This window comes from Scyliorhinus torazame, chromosome 2 (assembly GCF_047496885.1).
Source record: "Scyliorhinus torazame isolate Kashiwa2021f chromosome 2, sScyTor2.1, whole genome shotgun sequence".
Classification (NCBI taxonomy): Eukaryota; Metazoa; Chordata; class Chondrichthyes; order Carcharhiniformes; family Scyliorhinidae; genus Scyliorhinus; species Scyliorhinus torazame.
This window is the reverse complement of record NC_092708.1, coordinates 401,918,941-401,944,433: the sequence shown is the minus strand read 5'-3', so window position 1 is coordinate 401,944,433 and position 25,493 is coordinate 401,918,941. Positions and strand designations below refer to the sequence as shown.

The window sequence follows — 25,493 nt, the reverse complement described above, 5'->3', positions numbered from 1 at the left end:
CCCGGGCCATTGTGCAGGAGCTTCTCCGTGGAGTGTCCTCGGCTCCAACCAGCTTCAGTTCCTTCATCAATGACCACTCCTCTCTAACGTTTGAGGGGAATGTTTGCTGATGATTGAACTGTGTTCAGTACCATTTGCAACTCCTCAGATACAGAAGCAATCTGTACCCACATGCAGAAAAATGCAGACAACATTTACTCCCAATAAGTGGCAGGCGATGACTATCTTTTTAAAAATATTTGATAATTCACGGATGTGGGTGTCACTGGCTGGGCCGGCATTCATTCCCCTCCCTAATTACCCTCCAGAATGTGCCTTCTTCAACTTCTGCAGTCCCCGAGCTGCATGTACACAGTAAGGAGGGTATTACCCCAGAGTGTGTACACAGTAAGGGTATTACCCCAGAGTGTGAACACAGTAAGGAGGGTATTACCAGGGTGTGTACACAGTAAGGATGGTATTACCAGGGTGTGTACACAGTAAGGATGGTATTACCAGAGTGTGTACACAGTAAGGAGGGTATTACCAGGGTGTGTACACAGTAAGGGTATTACCCCAGAGTGTGTACACAGTAAGGAGGGTATTACCCCAGAGTGTGTACACAGTAAGGATGGTATTACCAGAGTGTGTACACAGTAAGGGTATTACCCCAGAGTGTGAACACAGTAAGGAGGGTATTACCAGAGTGTGTACACAGTAAGGATGGTATTACCAGGGTGTGTACACAGTAAGGATGGTATTACCAGAGTGTGTACACAGTAAGGAGGGTATTACCAGGGTGTGTACACAGTAAGGGTATTACCCCAGAGTGTGTACACAGTAAGGAGGGTATTACCCCAGAGTGTGTACACAGTAAGGATGGTATTACCAGAGTGTGTACACAGTAAGGGTATTACCCCAGAGTGTGTACACAGTAAGGAGGGTATTACCCCAGAGTGTGTACACAGTAAGGATGGTATTACCAGAGTGTGTACACAGTAAGGGTATTACCCCAGAGTGTGTACACAGTAAGGAGGGTATTACCCCAGAGTGTGTACACAGTAAGGATGGTATTACCAGAGTGTGTACACAGTAAGGGTATTACCCCAGAGTGTGTACACAGTAAGGAGGGTATTACCCCAGAGTGTGTACACAGTAAGGATGGTATTACCAGAGTGTGTACACAGTAAGGGTATTACCCCAGAGTGTGTACACAGTAAGGAGGGTATTACCCCAGAGTGTGTACACAGTAAGGATGGTATTACCAGAGTGTGTACACAGTAAGGGTATTACCCCAGAGTGTGTACACAGTAAGGATGGTATTACCAGAGTGTGTACACAGTAAGGGTATTACCCCAGAGTGTGTACACAGTAAGGAGGGTATTACCCCAGAGTGTGTACACAGTAAGGAGGGTATTACCCCAGAGTGTGTACACAGTAAGGATGGTATTACCCCAGAGCGTGTACACAGTAAGGAGGGTATTACCCCAGGGTGTGTACACAGTAAGGAGGGTATTACCCCAGAGTGTTACACAGTAAGGAGGGTATTACCCCAGAGTGTGTACACAGTAAGGATGGTATTACCAGGGTGTGTACACAGTAAGGAGGGTATTACCCCAGAGTGTGAACACAGTAAGGAGGGTATTACCCCAGAGTGTTACACAGTAAGGAGGGTATTACCCCAGAGTGTGTACACAGTAAGGAGGGTATTACCCCAGAGTGTGAACACAGTAAGGAGGGTATTACCCCAGAGTGTTACACAGTAAGGAGGGTATTACCCCAGAGTGTTACACAGTAAGGAGGGTATTACCCCAGAGTGTGTACACAGTAAGGATGGTATTACCAGGGTGTGTACACAGTAAGGATGGTATTACCCCAGAGTGTTACACAGTAAGGAGGGTATTACCCCAGAGTGTGTACACAGTAAGGATGGTATTACCAGGGTGTGTACACAGTAAGGATGGTATTACCCCAGAGTGTGTACACAGTAAGGATGGTATTACCAGAGTGTGTACACAGTAAGGATGGTATTACCAGGGTGTGTACACAGTAAGGATGGTATTACCAGGGTGTGTACACAGTAAGGATGGTATTACCCCAGAGTGTGTACACAGTAAGGATGGTATTACCAGGGTGTGTACACAGTAAGGATGGTATTACCCCAGAGTGTGTACACAGTAAGGATGGTATTACCAGGGTGTGTACACAGTAAGGAGGGTATTACCCCAGAGTGTGTACACAGTAAGGATGGTATTACCAGAGCGTGTACACAGTAAGGAGGGTTTTTCCCAGTTGTGAACACAGGGTATTTCTGAGCCACGCTGTGTACAATGTCAGGCTGTTGCCCCAGTCATGCTGGGTTGGCCGCTGGCAGAGGGGGTATTGCTGTCTAGGAGGGAGTTCCAGGATTTTGACCCAGCCACAGTGAAGAAACGGAGACATATTTTCAAGTCAGGATGGTGAGGGGCTGGGAGGAAACTTTCAGGTGGCGGTGTTGTGTCTGCTGCCTTGACATTCTGGGTGGCAGTGCTCGTAGCTCACACCAGTTACAATTACCTGAATGGATTTTATGACCCCCTGACAGGTGTGTTTGGGAGAGGTGGGGCTTGGGCGGGACACACAAAATATGAGGGGTGGCAAGCCCACCATCCTTCGCTCTAAACCCAAAACCAGCAGCTGAGCTTGGCACCAGCCAACTGACCCGAATAATATTCTGCCCACTCCATATGACCAGGAGCGCCGCACTGTCAGAGGGTCAGTACTGAGGGAGTGCCGCACTGTCAGAGGGTCAGTGCTGAGGGAGTGCTGCACTGTCAGAGGGTCAGTACTGAGGGAGTGCCGCACTGTCAGAGGGTCAGTACTGAGGGAGTGCTGCACTGTCAGAGGGTCAGTACTGAGGGAGTGCTGCACTGTCAGAGGGTCAGTACTGAGGGAGTGCCGCACTGTCAGAGGGTCAGCACTGAGGGAGTGCTGCACTGTCAGAGGGTCAGTACTGAGGGAGCGCCGCACTGTCAGAGGGTCAGTACTGAGGGAGCGCTGCACTGTCAGAGGGTCAGTACTGAGGGAGTGCTGCACTGTCAGAGTGTCAGTACTGAGGGAGTGCCGCACTGTCAGAGGGTCAGTACTGAGGGAGTGCTGCACTGTCAGAGGGTCAGTACTGAGGGAGTGCTGCACTGTCAGATGGTCGGTACTGAGGGAGTGCCACACTGTCAGAGGGTCAGTACTGAGGGAGTGCTGCACTGTCAGAGGGTCAGTACTGAGGGAGTGCCGCACTGTCAGAGGGTCAGTACTGAGGGAGTGCCGCACTGTCAGAGGGTCAGTACTGAGGGAGTGTCGCACTGTCAGAGGGTCAGTACTGAGGGAGTGCTGCACTGTCAGAGGGTCAGTACTGAGGGAGTGCCGCACTGTCAGAGGGTCAGTACTGAGGGAGTGCCGCACTGTCAGAGGGTCAGTACTGAGGGAGCGCTGCTCTGTCAGAGGGTCAGTACTGAGGGAGTGCCGCACTGTCAGAGAGTCAGTACTGAGGGAGTGCCGCACTGTCAGAGAGTCAGTACTGAGGGAGTGCTGCACTGTCAGAGGGTCAGTACTGAGGGAGTGCTGCACTGTCAGAGGGTCAGTACTGAGGGAGCGCCGCACTGTCAGAGGGTCAGTACTGAGGGAGTGCTGCACTGACAGAGGGTCAGTACTGAGGGAGTGCTGCACTGTCAGAGGGTCAGTACTGAGGGAGTGCCGCACTGTCAGAGGGTCAGTACTGAGGGAGTGCTGCACTGTCAGAGGGTCAGTACTGAGGGAGTGCCGCACTGTCAGAGGGTCAGTACTGAGGGAGTGCAGAACTGTGGGAGGTGCCATTTATTGACGTTAAACTGAGAGGCCCCGTCTGAGCTGACAGGCGGATGTGAAAGACTGCATGACACCGCTCAGAGCAGCGGAGTGATCCCTGGTGCCTGGCAAATGATTATTCCTCAAACAATATCACAAAAATAGATGATCTAGTCATTTGTTTCACTGTTGATTGTGGGGTTTGCTACACTGACACCCCAGAAGTGTTTAGTTAGCTGTGAAGCACTTTAGAACGTCCAAAGTTGTGAAAGGTGTTACAGAAATGCCATATCAAAGCTTAAAGGGTTAAATTATGAGGAAAAATGTCTTAGCTGATATTACCCTGAGTTTAGAAGGGGGAGTGATCGGATTGGCCTGTTCAAAATTATGATAAAATAATGGGCAGCACGGTAGTACAGTGGTTAGCACAGTTGCTTCACAGCTCCAGGGTCCCAGGTTCGCTTCCCCGCTGGGTCACTGTCTGTGCGGAGTCTGCACATCCTCCCCGTGTCTGCGTGGGTTTCCTCCGGGTGCTCCGGTTTCCTCCCACAGGCCAAAGATGTGCCGGTTAGGTGGATTGGCCATGATAAATTGCCATTAGTGTCCAAAAAGGTTAAGTGGGGTTACTGGGTTACGGGGATAGGTTAGAAGTGAGGGCTTAATTAGGGTGCTCTTTCCAAGGGTCGGTGCAGACTCGATGGGCCGAATGGCCTCCTTCTGCATTGGATTGGATTTGTTTATTGTCACGTGTACCGAGGTACAGTGAAAAGTATTTTTCTGCGAGCAGCTCAACAGATCAAGTACATGGGAAGAAAAGGGAATAAAAGAAAATACATAATAGGGTAACACAAGGTACACAATGTAACTACATAAGCACTGGCATCGGATGGAGCATACAGGGTGTAGTGTTAATGAAGTCAGTCCATAAGAGGGTCATTTAGGAGTCTGGTGACAGTGTGGAAGAAGCTGTTTTTGAGTCTGTTCGTGCGTGTTCTCAGACTTCTGTATCTCCTGCCCGATGGAAGAAGTTGGAAGAGTTACTAAGCCGGGTGGGAGGGGTCTTTGATTATGCTGCCCGCTTTCCCCAGGCAGCGGGAGGTGTAGATGGAGTCAATGGTTGGGAGGCAGGTTCGTGTGATGGACTGTGTTCACGACTCTCTGAAGTTTCTTGCGGTCCTGGGCCGAGCAGTTGCCATACCAGGCTGTGATGCAGCCCGATAGGATGCTTTCTATGATGCATCTGTAAAAGTTGGTCAGGGTTAATGTATAAATTCTATATGTAATAAAAATGATTTGACACACAAAATAAAGTGAAATTATTTCCTCTGGTGGAAGATTCCAGAACAAAAGGGGGCATAAAGCTGGGCTGTTCTGAGGTGATGTCACACAAAGAGAAGTGACAATCTCGAACTCTCTCCCCACAAAGGTTGTGGATTCTGAGCGTCAATTGGAATTTTCAAGACGGGTGAAGAGACTTGTTGGGTCAGTATCAGGAATGGAATATTGAGCAAAGGTCGGTGGATGAGCTGAGAAACAGATTAGCCATGATTTGAATACCGGAACCGGCCGCAGGGGCTAAACTGCCTCCTAACTTCCATCTCTCTTTCTCAAACAACAGGCAGTGTCAGAGCAGAACCTGTTTGAACAGCAACCAACGTGTGGTTCCACAATGCGAAAGTGAGATTTTGGCACTGAATTCTTCAACCCAGTCGACTGACTGAAGCTGCAGCCAGCAAGGAAACTCCAACACCCCGTCTGTCAACAGTGACCAGGTACTTGATAATCTGTCCTTCGAGCCATTGTAACATCGCACTGGGGGGGTCTGCCTTTGCCCTTTGATCCAGTGTCCTGCTGCAATGGGGAGCTGGTACCTGCACTGGGATCCAGTGTCCTGCTGCAATGGGGAGCTGGTACCTGCACTGGGATCCAGTGTTCTGCTGCAATGGGGAGCTGGTACCTGCACTGGTATCCAGTGTCCTGCTGCAATGGGGAGCTGGTACCTGCACTGGTATCTAGTGTCCTGCTGCAATGGGGAGCTGGTACCTGCACTGGGATCCAGTGTCCTGCTGCAATGGGGAGCAAGTACCTGCACTGAGATCCAGTGACATGCTGCAATACGGAGCTGGTAGCTGCACTGGGATCCAGTGTCCTGCTGCAATGGGGAGCTGGTAGCTGCACTGGGATCCAGTGTCCTGCTGCAATGGGGAGCTGGTAGCTGCACTGGGATCCAGTGTCCTGCTGCAATGGGGAGCTGGTACCTGCACTGGGATCCAGTGTCCTGCTGCAATGGGGATGCTGGTACCTGCACTGGGATCCAGTGTCCTGCTGCACTGGGGAGCTGATACTTGCATTGGAATCCAGTGTCCTGCTGCAATGGGGAGCTGGTACCTGCACTGGGATCCAGTGTCCTGCTGCATTGGTGAGCTGGTACCTGCAGTGGGATCCAGTGTCCTGCTGCAATGGGGAGCTGGTACTTGCATTGGGATCCAGTGTCCTGCTGCACTTGGGAGCTGGTACCTGCACTGGGATCCAGTGTCCTGCTGCAATGGGGAGCTGGTACCTGCACTGGGATCCAGTGTCCTGCTGCAATGGGGAGCTGGTACCTGCACTGGGATCAAGTGTCCTGCTGCACTGGTGAGCTGGTACCTGCAGTGGGATCCAGTGCCCTGCTGCAATGGGGAGCTGGTACCTGCACTGGGATCCAGTGATCTGCTGCACTGTGGAGCTGGTACCTGCACTGGGATCCAGTGTCCTGCTGCAAAGGGGAGCTGGTACTTGCATTGAGATCCAGTGTCCTGCTGCACTGGGGAGCTGGTACCTGCACTGGGATCCAGTGTCCTGCTGCAATGGGGAGCTGGTACCTGCACTGGGATCCAGTGCCCTGCTGCAATGGGGAGCGGTTACCTGCACTGGGATCCAGTGTCCTGCTGCACTGGGGAGCTGGTCCCTGCACTGGGATCCAGTGTCCTGCTGCAATGGGGAGCTGGTACCTGCACTGGGATCCAGTGTCCTGCTGCAATGGGGAGCAGGTACCTGCATTGGGATCCAGTGCCCTGCTGCACTGGTGAGCTGGTACCTGCACTGGGATCCAGTGTCCTGCTGCAATGGGAAGCTGGTACCTGCACTGGGATCCAGAGTCCTGCTGCAATGGGGAGCTGGTACCTGCACTGGGATCCAGTGTCCTGCTGCACTGGGGAGCTGGTAGCTGCACTGGGATCCAGTGTCCTGCTGCAATGGGGAGCTGGTACCTGCACTGGGATCCAGTGCCCAGCTGCACTGGGGAGCTGATACTTGCATTGGAATCCAGTGTCCTGCTGCAATCGGGAGCTGGTACCTGCACTGGGATCCAGTGTCCTGCTGCATTGGTGAGCTGGTACCTGCAGTGGGATCCAGTGTCCTGCTGCAATGGGGAGCTGGTATCTGCACTGGGATCCAGTGATCTGCTGCACTGGGGAGCTGGTACCTGCACTGGGATCTAGTGTCCTGCTGCAATGGGGAGCTGGTACTTGCATTGGGATCCAGTGTCCTGCTGCACTTGGGAGCTGGTACCTGCACTGGGATCCAGTGTCCTGCTGCAATGGGGAGCTGGTACCTGCACTGGGATCCAGTGTCCTGCTGCAATGGGGAGCTGGTACCTGCACTGGGATCAAGTGTCCTGCTGCACTGGTGAGCTGGTACCTGCAGTGGGATCCAGTGTCCTGCTGCAATGGGGAGCTGGTACCTGCACTGGGATCCAGTGATCTGCGGCACTGTGGAGCTGGTACCTGCACTGGGATCCAGTGTCCTGCTGCAAAGGGGAGCTGGTACTTGCATTGAGATCCAGTGTCCTGCTGCACTGGGGAGCTGGTACCTGCACTGGGATCCAGTGTCCTGCTGCAATGGGGAGCTGGTACCTGCACTGGGATCCAGTGCCCTGCTGCAATGGGGACCGGTTACCTGCACTGGGATCCAGTGTCCTGCTGCACTGGGGAGCTGGTCCCTGCACTGGGATCCAGTGTCCTGCTGCAATGGGGAGCTGGTACCTGCACTGGGATCCAGTGTCCTGCTGCAATGGGGAGCTGGTACCTGCACTGAGATCCAGTGCCCAGCTGCACTGGTGAGCTGGTACCTGCACTGGGATCCAGTGTCCTGCTGCAATGGGAAGCTGGTACCTGCACTGGGATCCAGAGTCCTGCTGCAATGGGGAGCTGGTACCTGCACTGGGATCCAGTGTCCTGCTGCACTGGGGAGCTGGTAGCTGCACTGGGATCCAGTGTCCTGCTGCAATGGGGAGCTGGTACCTGCACTGGGATCCAGTGCCCAGCTGCACTGGTGAGCTGGTACCTGCACTGGGATCCAGTGTCCTGCTGCAATGGGAAGCTTGTACATGCACTGGGATCCAGTGTCCTGCTGCAATGGGTGAGCTGGTACCTGCACTGGGATCCAGTGTCCTGCTGCAATGGTGATGCTGGTACCTGCACTGGGATCCAGTGTCCTGCTGCAATGGGGAGCTGGTACCTGCATTGGGATCCAGTGTCCTGCTGCAATGGGGAGCTGGTACCTGCACTGGGATCCAGTGTCCTGCTGCAATGAGGTGCTGGTACTTGCATTGGGATCCAGTGTCCTGCTGCAATGGGGAGCTGGTACCTGCACTGGGATCCAGTGATCTGCTGCACTGGGGAGCTGGTACCTGCACTGGGATCCAGTGTCCTGCTGCACTGGGGCGCTGGTACCTACACTGGGATCCAGTGTCCTGCTGCAATGGGGAGCTGGTACCTTCACTGGGATCCAGTGCCCTGCTGCAATGGGGAGCTGGTATCTGCACTGGGATCCAGAGTCCTGCTGCAATGGGGAGCTGGTACCTGCACTGGGATCCAGTGTCCTGCTGCACTGGGGAGCTGGTAGCTGCACTGGGATCCAGTGTCCTGCTGCAATGGGGAGCTGGTACCTGCACTGGGATCCAGTGTCCTGCTGCAATGGGGAGCTGGTACCTGCACTGGGATCCAGTGTCCTGCTGCAATGGGGAGCTGGTACCTGCACTGGGATCCAGTGTCCTGCTGCACTGGTGAGCTGGTACCTGCACTGGGATCCAGTGTCCTGCTGCAATGGGAAGCTTGTACATGCTCTGGGATCCAGTGTCCTGCTGCAATGGGTGAGCTGGTACCTGCACTGGGATCCAGTGTCCTGCTGCAATGTGGATGCTGGTACCTGCACTGGGATCCAGTGTCCTGCTGCAGTGGGGAGCTGGTACTTGCATTGGAATCCAGTGTCCTGCTGCAATGGGGAGCTGGTACCTGCACTGGGATCCAGTGTCCTGCTGCACTGGTGAGCAGGTACATGCACTGGGACCCAGTGTCCTGCTGCAATGGGAAGCTTGTACATGCACTGGGATCCAGTGTCCTGCTGCAATGGGTGTGCTGGTACCTGCACTGGGGTCCAGTGTCCTGCTGCAATGGGGAGCTGGTACTTGCATTGGAATCCAGTGTCCTGCTGCAATGGGGAGCGGGTACCTGCACTGGGATCCAGTGTCCTGCTGCAATGGGGAGCTGGTACCTGCACTGGGATCCAGTGTCGTGCTGCAATGGGGAGCTGGTACTTGCATTGGGATCCAGTGTCCTGCTGCAATGGGGAGCTGGTACCTTGACTGGGATCCAGTGATCTGCTGCACTGGGGAGCTGGTACCTGCACTGGGATCCAGTGTCCTGCTGCAATGGACAGCTGGTACCTACACTGGGATCCAGTGTCCTGCTGCAATGGGGAGCTGGTACCTTCACTGGGATCCAGTGCCCTGCTGCAATGGGGAGCTGGTACCTGCACTGGGATCCATTGTCCTGCTGCAATGGGTGAGCTGGTACCTGCACTGGGATCCAGTGTCCTGATGCAATGGGGAGCTGGTACCTGCACTGGGATCCAGTGTCCTGCTGCACTGGGGATCTGGTACTTGCATTGGGATCCAGTGTCCTGCTGCAATGGGGAGCTGGTACCTGCACTGGGATCCAGTGTCCTGCTGCAATGGGGAGCTGGTACTTGCATTGGGATCCAGTGTCCTGCTGCAATGGGGAGCTGGTATCTGCACTGGAATCCAGTGATCTGCTGCACTGGGGAGCTGGTACCTGCACTGGGATCCAGTGTCCTGCTGCAATGGACATCTGGTACCAGCACTGGGATCCAGTGTCCTGCTGCAATGGGGATCTGGTACCTTCACTGGGATCCAGTGCCCTGCAGCAATGGGGAGCTGGTACCTGCACTGGGATCCAGTGTCCTGCTGCAATGGGTGAGCTGGTACCTGCACTGGGATCCAGGGTCCTGATGCAATGGGGAGCTGGTACCTGCACTGGGATCCAGTGTCCTGCTGCACTGGGGATCTGGTACTTGCTTTGGAATCCAGTGGCCTGCTGCAATGGGGAGCTGGTACCTGCACTGGAATCCAGTGATCTGCTGAACTGGGGAGCTGGTACCTGCACTGGGATCCAGTGTCCTGCTGCAATGGGGAGCTGGTACCTGCACTGGGATCCAGTGTCCTGCTGCAATGGGGAGCTGGTACTTGCATTGGGATCCAGTGTCCTGCTGCAATGGGGAGCTGGTACCTGCACTGGAATCCAGTGATCTGCTGAACTGGGGAGCTGGTACCTGCACTGGGATCCAGTGTCCTGCTGCACTGGGGAGCTGGTACCTGCACTGGGATCCAGTGTCCTGCTGCAATGGGGAGCTGGTACCTGCACTGGGATCCAGTGACCTGCTGCACTGGGGAGCTGGTACCTGCACTGGGATCCAGTGCCCTGCTGCAATGGGGAGCTGGTACTTGCATTGGGATCCAGTGTCCTGCTGCAATGGGGAGCTGGTACTTGCACTGGGATCCAGTGTCCTGCTGCAATGGGGAGCTGGTACCTGCACTGGAATCCAGTGACCTGCTGCACTGGGGAGCTGGTACCTGCACTGGGATCATGTGTCCTGCTGCAATGGGGAGCTGGTACTTGCACTGGGATCCAGTGTCCTGCTGCAATGGGGAGCTGGTACCTGCACTGGGATCCAGTGTCCTGCTGCAATGGGGAGCTGGTACCTGCACTGGGATCCAGTGTCCTGCTGCAATGGGAAGCTGGTACCTGCACTGGGATCCAGTGTCCTGCTGCAATGGGGAGCTGGTAGCTGCACTGGGATCCAGTGTCCTGCTGCAATGGGGAGCTGGTACCTGCACTGGGATCCAGTGTCCTGCTGCACTGGGGAGCTGGTACCTGCACTGGGATCCAGTGTCCTGCTGCAATACGGAGCTGGTAGCTGCACTGGGATCCAGTGTCCTGCTGCAATGGGGAGCTTGTACCTGCACTGGGATCCAGTGTGCTGCTGCAATGGGGAGTTGGTACCTGCACTGGGATCCAGTGTCCTGCTGCAATTGGGAGCTGGTACCTGCACTGGGATCCAGTGTCCTGCTGCAATGGACAGCTGGTACCTGCACTGGGATCCAGTGTCCTGCTGCAATGTGGAGCTGGTACCTTCACTGGGATCCAGTGCCCTGCTGCAATGGGGAGCTGGTACCTGCACTGGGATCCAGTGTCCTGCTGCAATGTGTGAGCTGGTACCTGCACTGGGATCCAGTGTCCTGATGCAATGGGGAGCTGGTACCTGCACTGGGATCCAGTGTCCTGCTGCACTGGGGATCTGGTACTTGCTTTGGAATCCAGTGGCCTGCTGCAATGGGGAGCTGTTACCTGCACTTGGATCCAGTGTCCTGCTGCAATGGGGAGCTGGTACCTGCACTGGGATCCAGTGTCCTGCTGCAATGGGGAGCTGGTACTTGCATTGGGATCCAGTGTCCTGCTGCAATGGGGAGCTGGTACCTACACTGGAATCCAGTGATCTGCTGCACTGGGGATCTGGTACTTGCATTGGGATCCAGTGTCCTGCTGCAATGGGGAGCTGGTACCTGCACTGGGATCCAGTGTCCTGCTGCAATGGGGAGCTGGTACTTGCATTGGGATCCAGTGTCCTGCTGCAATGGGGAGCTGGTATCTGCACTGGAATCCAGTGATCTGCTGCACTGGGGAGCTGGTACCTGCACTGGGATCCAGTGTCCTGCTGCAATGGACATCTGGTACCAGCACTGGGATCCAGTGTCCTGCTGCAATGGGGATCTGGTACCTTCACTGGGATCCAGTGCCCTGCAGCAATGGGGAGCTGGTACCTGCACTGGGATCCAGTGTCCTGCTGCAATGGGTGAGCTGGTACCTGCACTGGGATCCAGGGTCCTGATGCAATGGGGAGCTGGTACCTGCACTGGGATCCAGTGTCCTGCTGCACTGGGGATCTGGTACTTGCTTTGGAATCCAGTGGCCTGCTGCAATGGGGAGCTGGTACCTGCACTGGAATCCAGTGATCTGCTGAACTGGGGAGCTGGTACCTGCACTGGGATCCAGTGTCCTGCTGCAATGGGGAGCTGGTACCTGCACTGGGATCCAGTGTCCTGCTGCAATGGGGAGCTGGTACTTGCATTGGGATCCAGTGTCCTGCTGCAATGGGGAGCTGGTACCTGCACTGGAATCCAGTGATCTGCTGAACTGGGGAGCTGGTACCTGCACTGGGATCCAGTGTCCTGCTGCACTGGGGAGCTGGTACCTGCACTGGGATCCAGTGCCCTGCTGCACTGTTGAGCTGGTACCTGCACTGGGATCCAGTGTCCTGCTGCAATGGGGAGCTGGTACCTGCACTGGGATCCAGTGTCCTGCTGCAATGGGGAGCTGGTACCCGCACTGGGATCCAGTGTCCTGCTGCAATGGGGAGCTGGTACCTGCACTGGAATCCAGTGTCCTGCTGCACTGGTGAGCTGGTGCCTGCACTGGGATCCAGTGTCCTGTTGCAATGGGAAGCTGGTACCTGCACTGGGATCCAGTGTCCTGCTGCAATGGGGAGCTGGTACCTGCACTGGGATCCAGTGTTCTGCTGCAATGGGGAGCTGGTACCTGCACTGGGATCCAGTGACCTGCTGCACTGGGGAGCTGGTACCTGCACTGGGATCCAGTGTCCTGCTGCAATGGGGAGCTGGTACTTGCATTGGGATCCAGTGTCCTGCTGCAATGGGGAGCTGGTACTTGCACTGGGATCCAGTGTCCTGCTGCAATGGGGAGCTGGTACCTGCATTGGAATCCAGTGTCCTGCTGCAATGGGGAGCTGGTACTTGCATTGGGATCCAGTGTCCCGCTGCAATGGGGAGCTGGTACTTGCATTGGGATCCAGTGTCCTGCTGCAATGGGGAGCTGGTACTTTCATTGGGATCCAGTGCCCTGCTGCACTGGGGAGCTGGTACCTGAACTGGGATCCAGTGTCCTGCTGCAATGGGGAGCTTGTACCTGCCGTGGGATCCAGTGTCCTGCTGCACTGGTGAGCTGGTACCTGCACTGGGATCCAGTGTCCTGTTTCAATGGGAAGCTGGTACCTGCACTGGGATCCAGTGTCCTGCTGCAATGGGGAGCTGGTACCTGCACTGGGATCCAGTGTCCTGCTGCAATGGGGAGCTGGTACCTGCACTGGGATCCAGTGACCTGCTGCACTGGGGAGCTGGTACCTGCACTGGGATCCAGTGTCCTGCTGCAATGGGGAGCTGGTACCTGCACTGGAATCCAGTGACCTGCTGCACTGGGGAGCTGGTACCTGCACTGGGATCATGTGTCCTGCTGCAATGGGGAGCTGGTACTTGCACTGGGATCCAGTGTCCTGCTGCAATGGGGAGCTGGTACCTGCACTGGGATCCAGTGTCCTGCTGCAATGGGGAGCTGGTACCTGCACTGGGATCCAGTGTCCTGCTGTAATGGGAAGCTGGTACCTGCACTGGGATCCAGTGTCCTGCTGCAATGGGGAGCTGGTAGCTGCACTGGGATCCAGTGTCCTGCTGCAATGGGGAGCTGGTACCTGCACTGGGATCCAGTGTCCTGCTGCACTGGGGAGCTGGTACCTGCACTGGGATCCAGTGTCCTGCTGCAATACGGAGCTGGTAGCTGCACTGGGATCCAGTGTCCTGCTGCAATGGGGAGCTTGTACCTGCACTGGGATCCAGTGTGCTGCTGCAATGGGGAGTTGGTACCTGCACTGGGATCCAGTGTCCTGCTGCAATTGGGAGCTGGTACCTGCACTGAGATCCAGTGTCCTGCTGCAATGGACAGCTGGTACCTGCACTGGGATCCAGTGTCCTGCTGCAATGGGGAGCTGGTACCTTCACTGGGATCCAGTGCCCTGCTGCAATGGGGAGCTGGTACCTGCACTGGGATCCAGTGTCCTGCTGCAATGTGTGAGCTGGTACCTGCACTGGGATCCAGTGTCCTGATGCAATGGGGAGCTGGTACCTGCACTGGGATCCAGTGTCCTGCTGCACTGGGGATCTGGTACTTGCTTTGGAATCCAGTGGCCTGCTGCAATGGGGAGCTGTTACCTGCACTTGGATCCAGTGTCCTGCTGCAATGGGGAGCTGGTACCTGCACTGGGATCCAGTGTCCTGCTGCAATGGGGAGCTGGTACTTGCATTGGGATCCAGTGTCCTGCTGCAATGGGGAGCTGGTACCTGCACTGGAATCCAGTGATCTGCTGCACTGGGGAGCTGGTACCTGCACTGGGATCCAGTGTCCTGCTGCAATGGGGAGCTGGTACTTTCATTGGGATCCAGTGCCCTGCTGCACTGGGGAGCTGGTACCTGCACTGGGATCCAGTGTCCTGCTGCAATGGGGAGCTGGTACCTGCACTGGGATCCAGTGTCCTGCTGCAATGGGGAGCTGGTACCCGCACTGGGATCCAGTGTCCTACTGCAATGGGGAGCTGGTACCTGCACTGGAATCCAGTGTCCTGCTGCACTGGTGAGCTGGTGCCTGCACTGGGATCCAGTGTCTTGTTGCAATGGGAAGCTGGTACCTGCACTGGGATCCAGTGTCCTGCTGCAATGGGGAGCTGGTACCTGGACTGGGATCCAGTGTCCTGCTGCAATGGGGAGCTGGTACCTGCACTGGAATCCAGTGACCTGCTGCACTGGGGAGCTGGTACCTGCACTGGGATCCAGTGCCTGCTGCAATGTGTAGCTGGTACTTGCATCGGGATCCAGTGTCCTGCTGCAATGGGGAGCTGGTACTTGCACTGGGATCCAGTGTCCTGCTGCAACGGGGAGCTGGTACCTGCACTGGGATCCAGAGACCTGCTGCACCGGGGAGCTGGTACCTGCACTGGGATCCAGTGTCCTGCTGCAATGGGGAGCCGGTACTTGCATTGGGATCCAGTGTCCTGCTGCAATGGGGAGCTGGTACCTGCACTGGGATCCAGTGTACTGCTGTAATGGGGAGCTGGTACCTGCACTGGGATCCAGTGTCTTGCTGCACTGGTAAGCTGGTACCTGCACTGGGATCCAGTGTCCTGCTGCAATGGGAAGCTGGTACCTGCACTGGGATCCAGTGTCCTGCTGCACTGGGGAGCTGGTACCTGCACTGGGATCCAGTGTCCTGCTGCAATGGGGAGCTGGTAGCTGCACTGGGATCCAGTGTCCTGCTGCAATGGGGTGCTGGTACCTGCACTGGGATCCAGTGTCCTGCTGCACTGGGGAGCTGGTACCTGCACTGGGATCCAGTGTCCTGCTGCAGTACGGAGCTTGTAGCTGCACTGGGATCCAGTGTCCTGCTGCAATGGGGAGCTTGTACCTGCACTGGGATCCAGTGTCCTGCTGTAATGGGGATGCTGGGACCTGCACTTGGATCCAGTGTCCTGCTGCAGTGGGGAGCTGGTACTTGCATTGGAATCCAGTGTCCTGCTGCAATGGGGAGCTGGTACCTGCACTGGTATCCAGTTTCCTGCTGCACTGGTGGGCAGGTACCTGCACTGGGACCCAGTGTCCTGCTGCAATGGGAAGCTTGTACATGCATTGGGATCCAGTGTCCTGCTGCAATGGGTGTGCTGGTACCTGCACTGGGGTCCAGTGTCCTGCTGCAATGGGGAGCTGGTACCTGCACTGGGATCCAGTGTCCTGCTGCAATGGGGAGCTGGTACTTGCATTGGAATCCAGTGTCCTGCTGCAATGGGGAGCTGGTACCTGCACTGGGATCCAGTGTCCTGCTGCAATGGGGAGCTGGTACCTGCACTGGGATCCAGTGTCGTGCTGCAATGGGGAGCTCGTACTTGCATTGGGATCCAGTGTCCTGCTGCAATGGGGAGCTGGTACCTGCACTGGGATCCAGTGATCTGCTGCACTGGGGAGCTGGTACCTGCACTGGGATCCAGTGTCCTGCTGCAATGGGTAGCTGGTACCTACACTGGGATCCAATGTCCTGCTGCACTGGGGAGCTGGTACCTGCACTGGGATCCAGTGTCCTGCTGCAATGGACAGCTGGTACCTGCACTGGGATCCAGTGTCCTGCTGCAATGGGGAGCTGGTACCTTCACTGGGATCCAGTGCCCTGCTGCAGTGGGGAGCTGGTACCTGCACTGGGATCCAGTGTCCTGCTGCAATGGGTGAGCTGGTACCTGCACTGGGATCCAGTGTCCTGATGCAATGGGGAGCTGGTACCTGCACTGGGATCCAGTGTCCTGCTGCACTGGGGAGCTGGCACCTGCACTGGGATCCAGTGTCCTGCTGCAATGGGGAGCTGGTACTTGCATTGGGATCCAGTGTCCTGCTGCAATGGGGAGCTGGTACTTGCACTGGGATCCAGTGTCCTGCTGCAATGGGGAGCTGGTACCTGCACTGGGATCCAGTGACCTGCTGCACTGGGGAGCTGGTACCTGCACTGGGATCCAGTGTCCTGCTGCAATGGGGAGCTGGTACTTGCACTGGGATCCAGTGTCCTGCTGCAATGGGGAGCTGGTACCTGCACTGGGATCCAGTGTCCTGCTGCAATGGGGAGCTGGTACCTGCACTGGGATCCAGTGTCCTGCTGCAATGGGAAGCTGGTACCTGCACTGGGATACAGTGTCCTGCTGCAATGGGGAGCTGGTAGCTGCACTGGGATCCAGTGTGCTGCTGCAATGGGGAGTTGGTACCTGCACTGGGATCCAGTGTCCTGCTGCAATGGGGAGCTGGTACCTGCACTGGGATCCAGTGTCCTACTGCAATGGGTGAGCTGGTACCTGCACTGAGATCCAGTGTCCTGCTGCAATGGGGAGCTGGTACCTGCACTGGGATCCAGTGTCCTGCTGCACTGGGGAGCTGGTACTTGCATTGGAATCCAGTGTCCTGCTGCAATGGGGAGCTGGTACCTGCACTGGGATCCAGTGTCCTGCTGCAATGGGGAGCTTGTACCTGCAGTGGGATCCAGTGTCCTGCTGCAATGGGGAGCTGGTACCTGCACTGGGATCCACAACAATGCAATCGGCAGTTGTATATTCAGGTTGTAAAATCAGAGGTATGGAATTTGGGAGTCTCACTGTAATACCCACTGTACAACCCCCCAATATTATCCATGGAGTCAGTGAATTGTGTTCCTGACTTTGCTGAAAGAAGGTCATTTGGTGAGGGGAGGGGGCTGTGTGAGGTGGCGGGTCGGGGCTGTGTGATGTGGGGGGGAGGGGGCTGTGGGGGTGGGAGGTGGGGGGGTGGGGCTGTGTGAGGTGGGGGTGGGGGGAGGGGCTGTATGAGGTGGGGGGGCTGTGTGAGGTGGGGGTGGAGGTGGGGGGGGCTGTGTGAGGTGGGGGTGGGGGTGGGGGGGCTGTGTGAGGTGGGGGAGGGGGATGGGGCTGTGTGAGGTGGGGGTGGGGGTGGGGGTGGGGGAAGGGGGCTGTGTTAGGTGGGGGTGGGGGTGGGGGAAGGGGGCTGTGTTAGGTGGGGGGGATGGGGAGGGGGCTGTGTGGTTGGGGGATGGGGAGGGGGCTGTGTGGTTGAGGGGGGGAGGGGGCTGTGTGGTTGAGGGGGATGGGGAGGGAGCTGTGTGGTTGGGGAGTGTGGAGGTGGCTGTGTGGTGGGGGGATGGAGAAGGGGCTGTGTGAGGTGGGGAGGTTGGGGAGGGGGCTGTGTGGTTGGGGGGTGGGAGGGGGCTGTGTGGTGGGGGATCTGGAGGGGGCAGTGAGGTGGGGAGGGGGCAGTGAGGTGGGGGGTGGGGAGGGGGCTGTGTGGGTGGGGGGTGGGGAGGGGGCTGTGTGGGTGGGGGGGTGGGGAGGGGGCTGTGTGGTTGGGGGGGTGGGGAGGGGGCTGTGTGGTTGAGGGGTGGGAAGGGGGGGCTGTGTGGGTGGGGGGTGGGGAGGGGGCTGTGTGGTTGGGGGGGTGGGGAGGGGGCTGTGTGGTTGAGGGGTGGGAAGGGGGGGCTGTGTGAGGTGGGGGGGCTGTGTGTGGTGGGGGTGGGGGAGGGGGATGTGTGTGGTGGGGGATGGGGAAGGGGCTGTGTGAGGTGGGGGGGATGGGGAGGGGGCTGTGTGGTTGGGGGGTGGGAGGGGGCTGTGTGGTGGGGGATCTGGAGGGGGCAGTGTGGGTGGGAGGTTGGGTGGGAGGTGGGGTGGGGAGGGGACTGTGTGGTTGGGGGGTGGGAAGGGGGCTGTGTGGTGGGGGGTGGGAAGGGGGCTGTGTGGTGGGGGGTGGGAAGGGGACTGTGTGGTTGGGGGGTGGGGAGGGGGCTGTGTGGTTGGGGGGTGAGGAGGGGACTGTGTGGGTGGGGGGTGGGGAGGGGGCTGTGTGGTTGGGGGGTGGGGAGGGGGCTGTGTGGTTGGGGGTGGGGGGTGGGGAGGGGGCTGTGTGGTTGGGGGTGGGGGGTGGGGAGGGGGCTGTGTGGGTGGGGGGTGGGGAGGGGGCTGTGGGGGTGGGGGGTGGGGAGGGGGCTGTGTGGGTGGGGGGTGGGGTGGGGAGGGGGCTGTGTGGGTGGGGGGTGGGGTGAGGAGGGGGCTGTGTGGTTGGGGGTGGGGAGGGGGCTGTGTGGTTGGGGGTGGGGAGGGGGCTGTGTGATTGGGGGGTGGGGAGGGGGCTGTGTGGTTGGGGATGGGGTGGGGCTCTGTGGTTGGGGGGTGGGGAGGGGACTGTGTGGTTGGGGGTGGGGAGGGGGCTGTGTGGTTGGGGGTGGGGAGGGGGCTGTGTGATTGGGGGGTGGGGAGGGGGCTGTGTGGTTGGGGGTGGGGAGGGGGCTGTGTGATTGGGGGGTGGGGAGGGGGCTGTGTGGGTGGGGGTTGGGGGGGGTTGGGGGCTGTGTGGGTGGGGGGTGGGGAGGGGGCTGTGTGGGTGGGGGGGTGGGGGGGGTAGGGGGCTGTGTGGGTGGGGGGTGGGGAGGGGGCTGTGTGGGTTGGGGGGTAGGGGGCTGTGTGGGTGGGGGGTGGGGTGGGGAGGGGGCCGTGTGGGTGGGGGGTGGGGGCTGTGTGGGTGGGGGGGGAGGGCGCTATGTGGGTGGGGGGTGGGGTGGGGAGGGGGCTGTGTGGTTGGGGGTGGGGAGGGGGCTGTGTGGTTGGGGGATGGGGAGGGTGCTGTGTGGGTGAGGAGGGGGCTGTGTGGTGGGGGGATGGGGAAGGGGCTGTGTTGTGGGCGGTTCTGTGTGAGCCAGTGAGGGGTGTTGCGAGATGGGAGCAGTGTTGATGCAATGTGTCACAGAGCGGGGCCATGAAATTAAATACATTTTTAAAAGTACTTTGCATATTCATTAAGTCTGAAAAGCTGAATGTGAACAGCTTTTCATACAGACAACAGGTTGTATATTTCCCTCTTTGTCTATTTGGGTTGGGACTGGTATCGGTTGGAGTTAATGATTCACTCAGGGTTTCTGGATGATATCCTGGAAGATATTCCGGTGATATCCGGTGGTGAGAGGCTGTGGCGAGTGGCGTTGTCACTGGAATAGTAATTCAGAACAATACCCTGCCACTCGGGTTCAAATCTCACCATAGCACATAGCAAAATCTGAATTCAGTAAAAATCTGGATTTAAATCTGGATGCCCATGAAACCATTGTTTCAAAAACCAATCTGGGTCAGTAATGTCCTTTAGGGAAGGAAATCTGCCGTATGGGGTTCAGGGTGTACTAGCTAGATGGATAAAGAACTGGCTGGGCAACAGGAGACAGAGAGTAGTGGTGGAAGGGAGTGTCTCAAAATGGAGAAAGGTGACTAGTGGTGTTCCACCGGGATCCATGCTCGGACCACTGTTGTTTGTGATATACATAAATGATCTGGACGAAGGTATAGGTGGTCTGATTAGCAAGTTTGCAGATGATACTAAGATTGGTGGAGTTGCAGATAGCGAGGAGGATTGTCAGAGAATACAGCAAAATATAGATAGATTGGAGAGCTGGGCAGAGAAATGGCAGATGGAGTTCAATCCAGGCAAATGCGAGGTGATGCATTTTGGAAGATCTAATTCAAGAGCGGACTATACGGTCAATGGAAGAATCCTGGGGAAAATTGATGGACAGAGAGATCTGGGAGTTCAGGTCCATTGTACCCTGAAGGTGGCAACGCAGGTCGATAGAGTGGTTGTGGTAGTATGCATTAGGGGTCATGTGGGACTGTGAAGCCGTGATGTCATTGGCTGACAGATCCCGGGTCCTGGTTGGCTGTTGATCTCTAGCTCCGCCCTGAAGGCGGAGTATAAGAACCAGGAATTCTCCCCGCAGCTCCAGTCTGTTGCTAAACTGCGGGGAACGAGTCACGCTTAATAAAGCCTCATCGACTTCACCTCTATTCGTCTCTCGGGAGTCTTTGTGCGCTACAATTTATTAAGCGTGCTTAAAGGACTATGGAGCTCAGGATCGTCCCGGAATGCCTGAGGATCAGCCCCCACGCAGTGAACTCAGCAGCAGTTTTTAAACACTGGCAGACTTGTTTCGAAGCCTACCTCCGAACGGCCCCCGGCCGGGTCACAGAAGACCAGAAACTACAGGTCCTGCACTCGAGGGTAAGCACGGAGATTTTCCCTCTCATCGAAGACGCAGAGGATTTCCAGACGGCGTTCGCAGCACTAAAGAGCATCTACGTTCGCCCAGTGAACCAGATCTACGCACGCTACCAACTCGCAATGAGACGGCAAAGTCCCGGAGAATCGCTAGACGAATTCTACGCCGCGCTGCTAATTTTGGGACGGGCCTGCAGCTGCCCGCCGGTAAACGCGATTGAACACACGGACATGTTAATTCGCGATGCGTTTGTGGCTGGTATGAACTCTCCCCAAATCCGCCAAAGACTTTTAGAAAAAGAGTCGCTAGGACTCTCAGCGGCACGGGCCCTTGCAGCCTCACTAGATGTGGCCGCGCGAAACGCCCGCGCCTACGGCCCCGACCGCGCGGCAGCCCCTTGGGCTCCGTGGCCCCCCGTCGCGACAAACCCCCCCCCCCCCCACAGGCATGCGCGGTTCAGACGCCAAGTCGTCCCGGGGGAGCCCGCTGCTATTTCTGCGGCCAGGCGAAACACCCCCGGCAGCGCTGCCCGGCCCGCGCAGCGATTTGCAAGAGCTGCGGGAAAAAGGGCCATTTCGCGGCTGTGTGCCGTCCCGGGGGGTCGCCGCTGTCCCCGGAGAAGAAGGAGTCCTGCGCGTTCCAAACGCTCCCCAACCCCCCCAGCGCCCCATGTGCGACCCGCAGGCGCCGCCATTTTGGGTCCCGGCCACCACGAGGGGAGGAGGGGCGCAGCCATCTTGGGACCCCCCAGCCCTGTGCGACGCATGGGGGCGGCCATTTTGTCCACCCCCGCCGCCATCTTGTGACCCCCAGCCATGTGCGATGCATGGGGGCGGCCATTTTGTTCACCCCCGCCGCCATCTTGGACGGCAACAATGGACCCCATCATCGACGGCTCCACAGGGTTCGAGGAAGACGCTGAAACACTACGACCACGTCTGGCCCCAATGACGCTGGACCAAGCACGGCCCCGGACGCTCCAGACGACGACAACAACGGTGCTGATCAACGGACACGAGACACCATGCCTGGTCGACTCCGGGAGCACAGAAAGCTTCATCCACCCCGACACGGTAAGACGCTGTATTTTGACCATCCGTCCCAGTGCGCAAAAGATTTCCCTAGCTGCAGAATCCCACTCTGTACAGATCAAAGGCTTCTGCATAGTGACCCTAACGGTGCAAGGGAGGGAGTTTAAAAACTACAGGCTCTACGTCCTTCCCCAACTCTGCGCGCCCACATTACTGGGATTAGATTTCCAGTGCAATCTGCAGAGCCTAACTTTCCAATTCGGCGGCCCAATACCCCCACTCACTATCTGCGGCCTCGCAACCCTCAAGGTTGAGCCCCCATCCTTGTTTGCAAACCTCACCCCGGATTGCAAACCCGTCGCCACTAGGAGCAGACGGTACAGCGCCCAGGACCGGACATTTATTCGGTCCGAAGTCCAGCGGCTACTGAAGGAAGGCATAATCCAGGCCAGCAATAGTCCCTGGAGAGCACAGGTGGTAGTAGTAAAGACAGGGGAGAAGCAAAGGATGGTCATAGACTATAGCCAGACCATCAACAGGTACACACAGCTAGATGCGTACCCTCTCCCCCGCATATCCGACATGGTCAATCGGATTGCCCAATATAAGGTCTTCTCCACCATGGACCTCAAGTCCGCCTACCATCAGCTTCCCATCCGCCCAAGTGACCGCAAGTACACAGCCTTCGAGGCAGACGGGCGATTATACCACTTCCTAAGGGTCCCATTTGGCGTCACTAACGGGGTCTCGGTCTTCCAACGGGAGATGGACCGAATGGTTGATCAACACGGGTTGCAGACCACGTTCCCGTATCTCGACAACGTAACCATCTGCGGCCACGATCAGCAGGACCACGACGCCAATCTCCAAAAATTCCTCCAGACCGCTAAAGCCTTGAACCTCACATACAACGAGGACAAGTGCGTTTTTAGCACAAACCGGCTAGCCATCTTGGGATATGTAGTGCGCAATGGGATAATAGGCCCCGACCCCGAACGTATGGGCCCCCTCATGGAATTTCCCCTCCCTCACTGCTCAAAAGCCCTGAAACGCTGCTTGGGGTTTTTTTCATACTACGCCCAGTGGGTCCCCCAGTATGCAGACAAGGCCCGCCCCCTAATACAGACCACGACCTTCCCTCTGTCGACAGAGGCTTGCCAGGCCTTCAGCCGCATCAAAGCGGATATCGCAAAGGCCACGATGCGCGCCATCGACGAGTCCCTCCCCTTCCAGGTCGAGAGCGACGCCTCCGATGTAGCTCTAGCGGCCACCCTTAACCAAGCGGGCAGACCCGTGGCCTTTTTCTCCCGGACCCTCCACGCCTCAGAAATCCGCCACTCCTCAGTGGAAAAGGAAGCCCAAGCCATAGTGGAAGCTGTGCGACATTGGAGGCATTACCTGGCCGGCAGGAGATTCACTCTCCTCACTGACCAACGGTCGGTAGCTTTCATGTTCGATAATGCACAGCGGGGCAAAATTAAAAATGACAAGATCTTAAGGTGGAGGATCGAGCTCTCCACCTTCAACTACGAGATCTTGTACCAGCCCGGAAAGCTGAACGAGCCGTCCGATGCCCTATCCCGCGGCACATGTGCCAACGCACAAATTAACCGTCTCCAAACCCTCCACGAGGACCTCTGCCACCCGGGGGTCACTCGGTTCTACCATTTTATAAAGTCCCGCAACCTCCCCTACTCCGTGGAGGAGGTCCGTACAGTCACAAGGAACTGCCACATCTGCGCAGAGTGCAAACAGCATTTTTTCAGGCCGGATAGTGCGCACCTGATCAAGGCTTCCCGTCCCTTTGAACGCCTCAGTCTGGATTTCAAAGGGCCCCTCCCCTCCACCGACCGCAACACATACTTCCTGAACGTGGTGGACGAGTACTCCCGTTTCCCCTTCGCCATCCCCTGCCCTGACATGACAGCGGCCACAGGCATTAAAGCCCTTAGCACCATATTCACACTGTTCGGTTGCCCCGCATACGTCCATAGCGACAGGGGGTCCTCCTTCATGAGTGACGAGCTGCGCCAGTTCCTGCTCAGCAAGGGTATAGCCTCGAGCAGGACGACCAGCTACAACCCCCGGGGGAACGGGCAAGTAGAGAGGGAGAACGGCACGGTCTGGAAGACCGTCCTACTGGCCCTACGGTCCAGGGATCTCCCAGTTTCACGGTGGCAGGAGGTCCTCCCGGACGCCCTCCACTCCATCCGGTCGCTACTGTGTACCACCACTAACCAAACGCCTTATGAGCGCCTCCTTGTCTTCCCCAGGAAGTCCTCCTCCGGAACGTCGCTGCCGACCTGGCTGGCGGCCCCAGGACCCATCTTGCTCCGGAAACATGTGCGGGCGCACAAGTCGGACCCGTTGGTCGAGAGGGTTCACCTCCTCCATGCGAACCCGCAGTACGCCTACGGGGAGTACCCCGACGGCCGACAGGACACGGTCTCCCTGCGAGATCTGGCGCCCGCCGGCAACACACACACCCCCTCGACACCAATCACCCCCTCCCTGCCACCGGCGCACCCCGCGACAGCCCCCTTCCCGGGAGGATCGGTCCTCCTCCCAGGTCCGACCAGAAGTGAAGCTGAAGCAGAAACCGTAAAGCTCCCGGAGGAGACAACACTGGAACAAGCACCACCACCACCGGGGCTGAGGCGATCGACAAGGACGACCAGACTGCCCGCCCGACTCGTGGCATCGGTGTAACACTAGAATGTTGTGGACTTTAATGAGAATGTTTTTTTCCTTTTCCCTCTTACGAATACTGTAAATAGTTCAAAACAAAAAACCCTGTACATAGCCCAGTGTAGGGCACTGTGATGACATGCAAAAGTTTTTCCTCCCAGGACCAGCCTTGTAAACCCCTACCACCATGCGAAGTACCACCCCGCCGGGTTCATTTTTAACAAGGGCTGAATGTGGTAGTATGCATTAGGGGTCATGTGGGACTGTGAAGCCGTGATGTCATTGGCTGACAGATCCCGGGTCCTGGTTGGCTGTTGATCTCTAGCTCCGCCCTGAAGGCGGAGTATAAGAACCAGGAATTCTCCCCGCAGCTCCAGTCTGTTGCTGAACTGCGGGGAACGAGTCACGCTTAATAAAGCCTCATCAATTTCACCTCTATTTGTCTCTCGGGAGTCTTTGTGCGCTACAGTGGTCAAGAAGGCATACAGCATGCTTGCCTTCATTGGACGGGGTATTGAGTACAAGAGTTGACAGTTCATGTTACAGTTGTATAGGACTTTGGTTAGGCCACATTTGGAATACTGCGTGCAGTTCTGGTCGCCACATTACCAGAAGGATGTGGATGCTTTAGAGAGGGTGCAGAGGAGGTTCACCAGGATGTTGCCTGGTATGGAGGGTGCTAGCTATGAAGAAAGGTTGAGTAGATTAGGATTGTTTTCGTTGGAAAGACGGAGGTTGAGGGGGGACCTGATTGAGGTCGACAAAATTATGAGAGGTATGGACAGGGTGGATAGAAACAAGCTTTTTCCAAGAGTGGGGGTGTCAATTACAAGGGGTCACGATTTCAAGGTGGGAGGGGGAAAGTTTAAGGGAGATGTGCGTGGAAAGCTTTTTACGCAGAGGGTGGTGGGTGCCTGGAACGCTTTGCCAGCGGAGGTGGTAGAGGCGGGCACGATAGCATCATTTAAGATGCATCTAGACAGATATATGAACGGGCGGGAACAGAGGGAAGTAGATCCTTGGAAAATAGAAGACAGGTTTAGATAAAGGATCTGGATCGGCGCAGGCTGGGAGGGTCGAAGGGCCTGTTCCTGTGCGGTAATTTTCTTTGTTCTTTGTTCTTTGTCCTTACCTGGTCTGGCCTACACGTGACTCCAGACTAACAGCAATGTGGTTGACT

The 25,493-nt window shown here is 56.9% G+C and overlaps 1 protein-coding gene across 3 annotated transcripts in view; it reads left to right on the top strand.

The window, feature by feature from the left end:
- The window catches only part of tmem63c (transmembrane protein 63C), a 536,405-nt gene that overhangs the window by 150,889 nt on the left and 360,023 nt on the right, over positions 1-25,493 (top strand). For 2 of the 3 annotated variants that reach the window (XM_072494521.1, XM_072494517.1), the window contains exon 2: positions 5,417-5,570. The exons of the other annotated variant lie outside the window; for it this stretch is intronic. The gene's annotated coding sequence lies outside the window, so the exon portion shown is untranslated. The remainder of the gene's footprint in view (positions 1-5,416; positions 5,571-25,493) is intronic. 3 annotated transcript variants of the gene reach the window in all.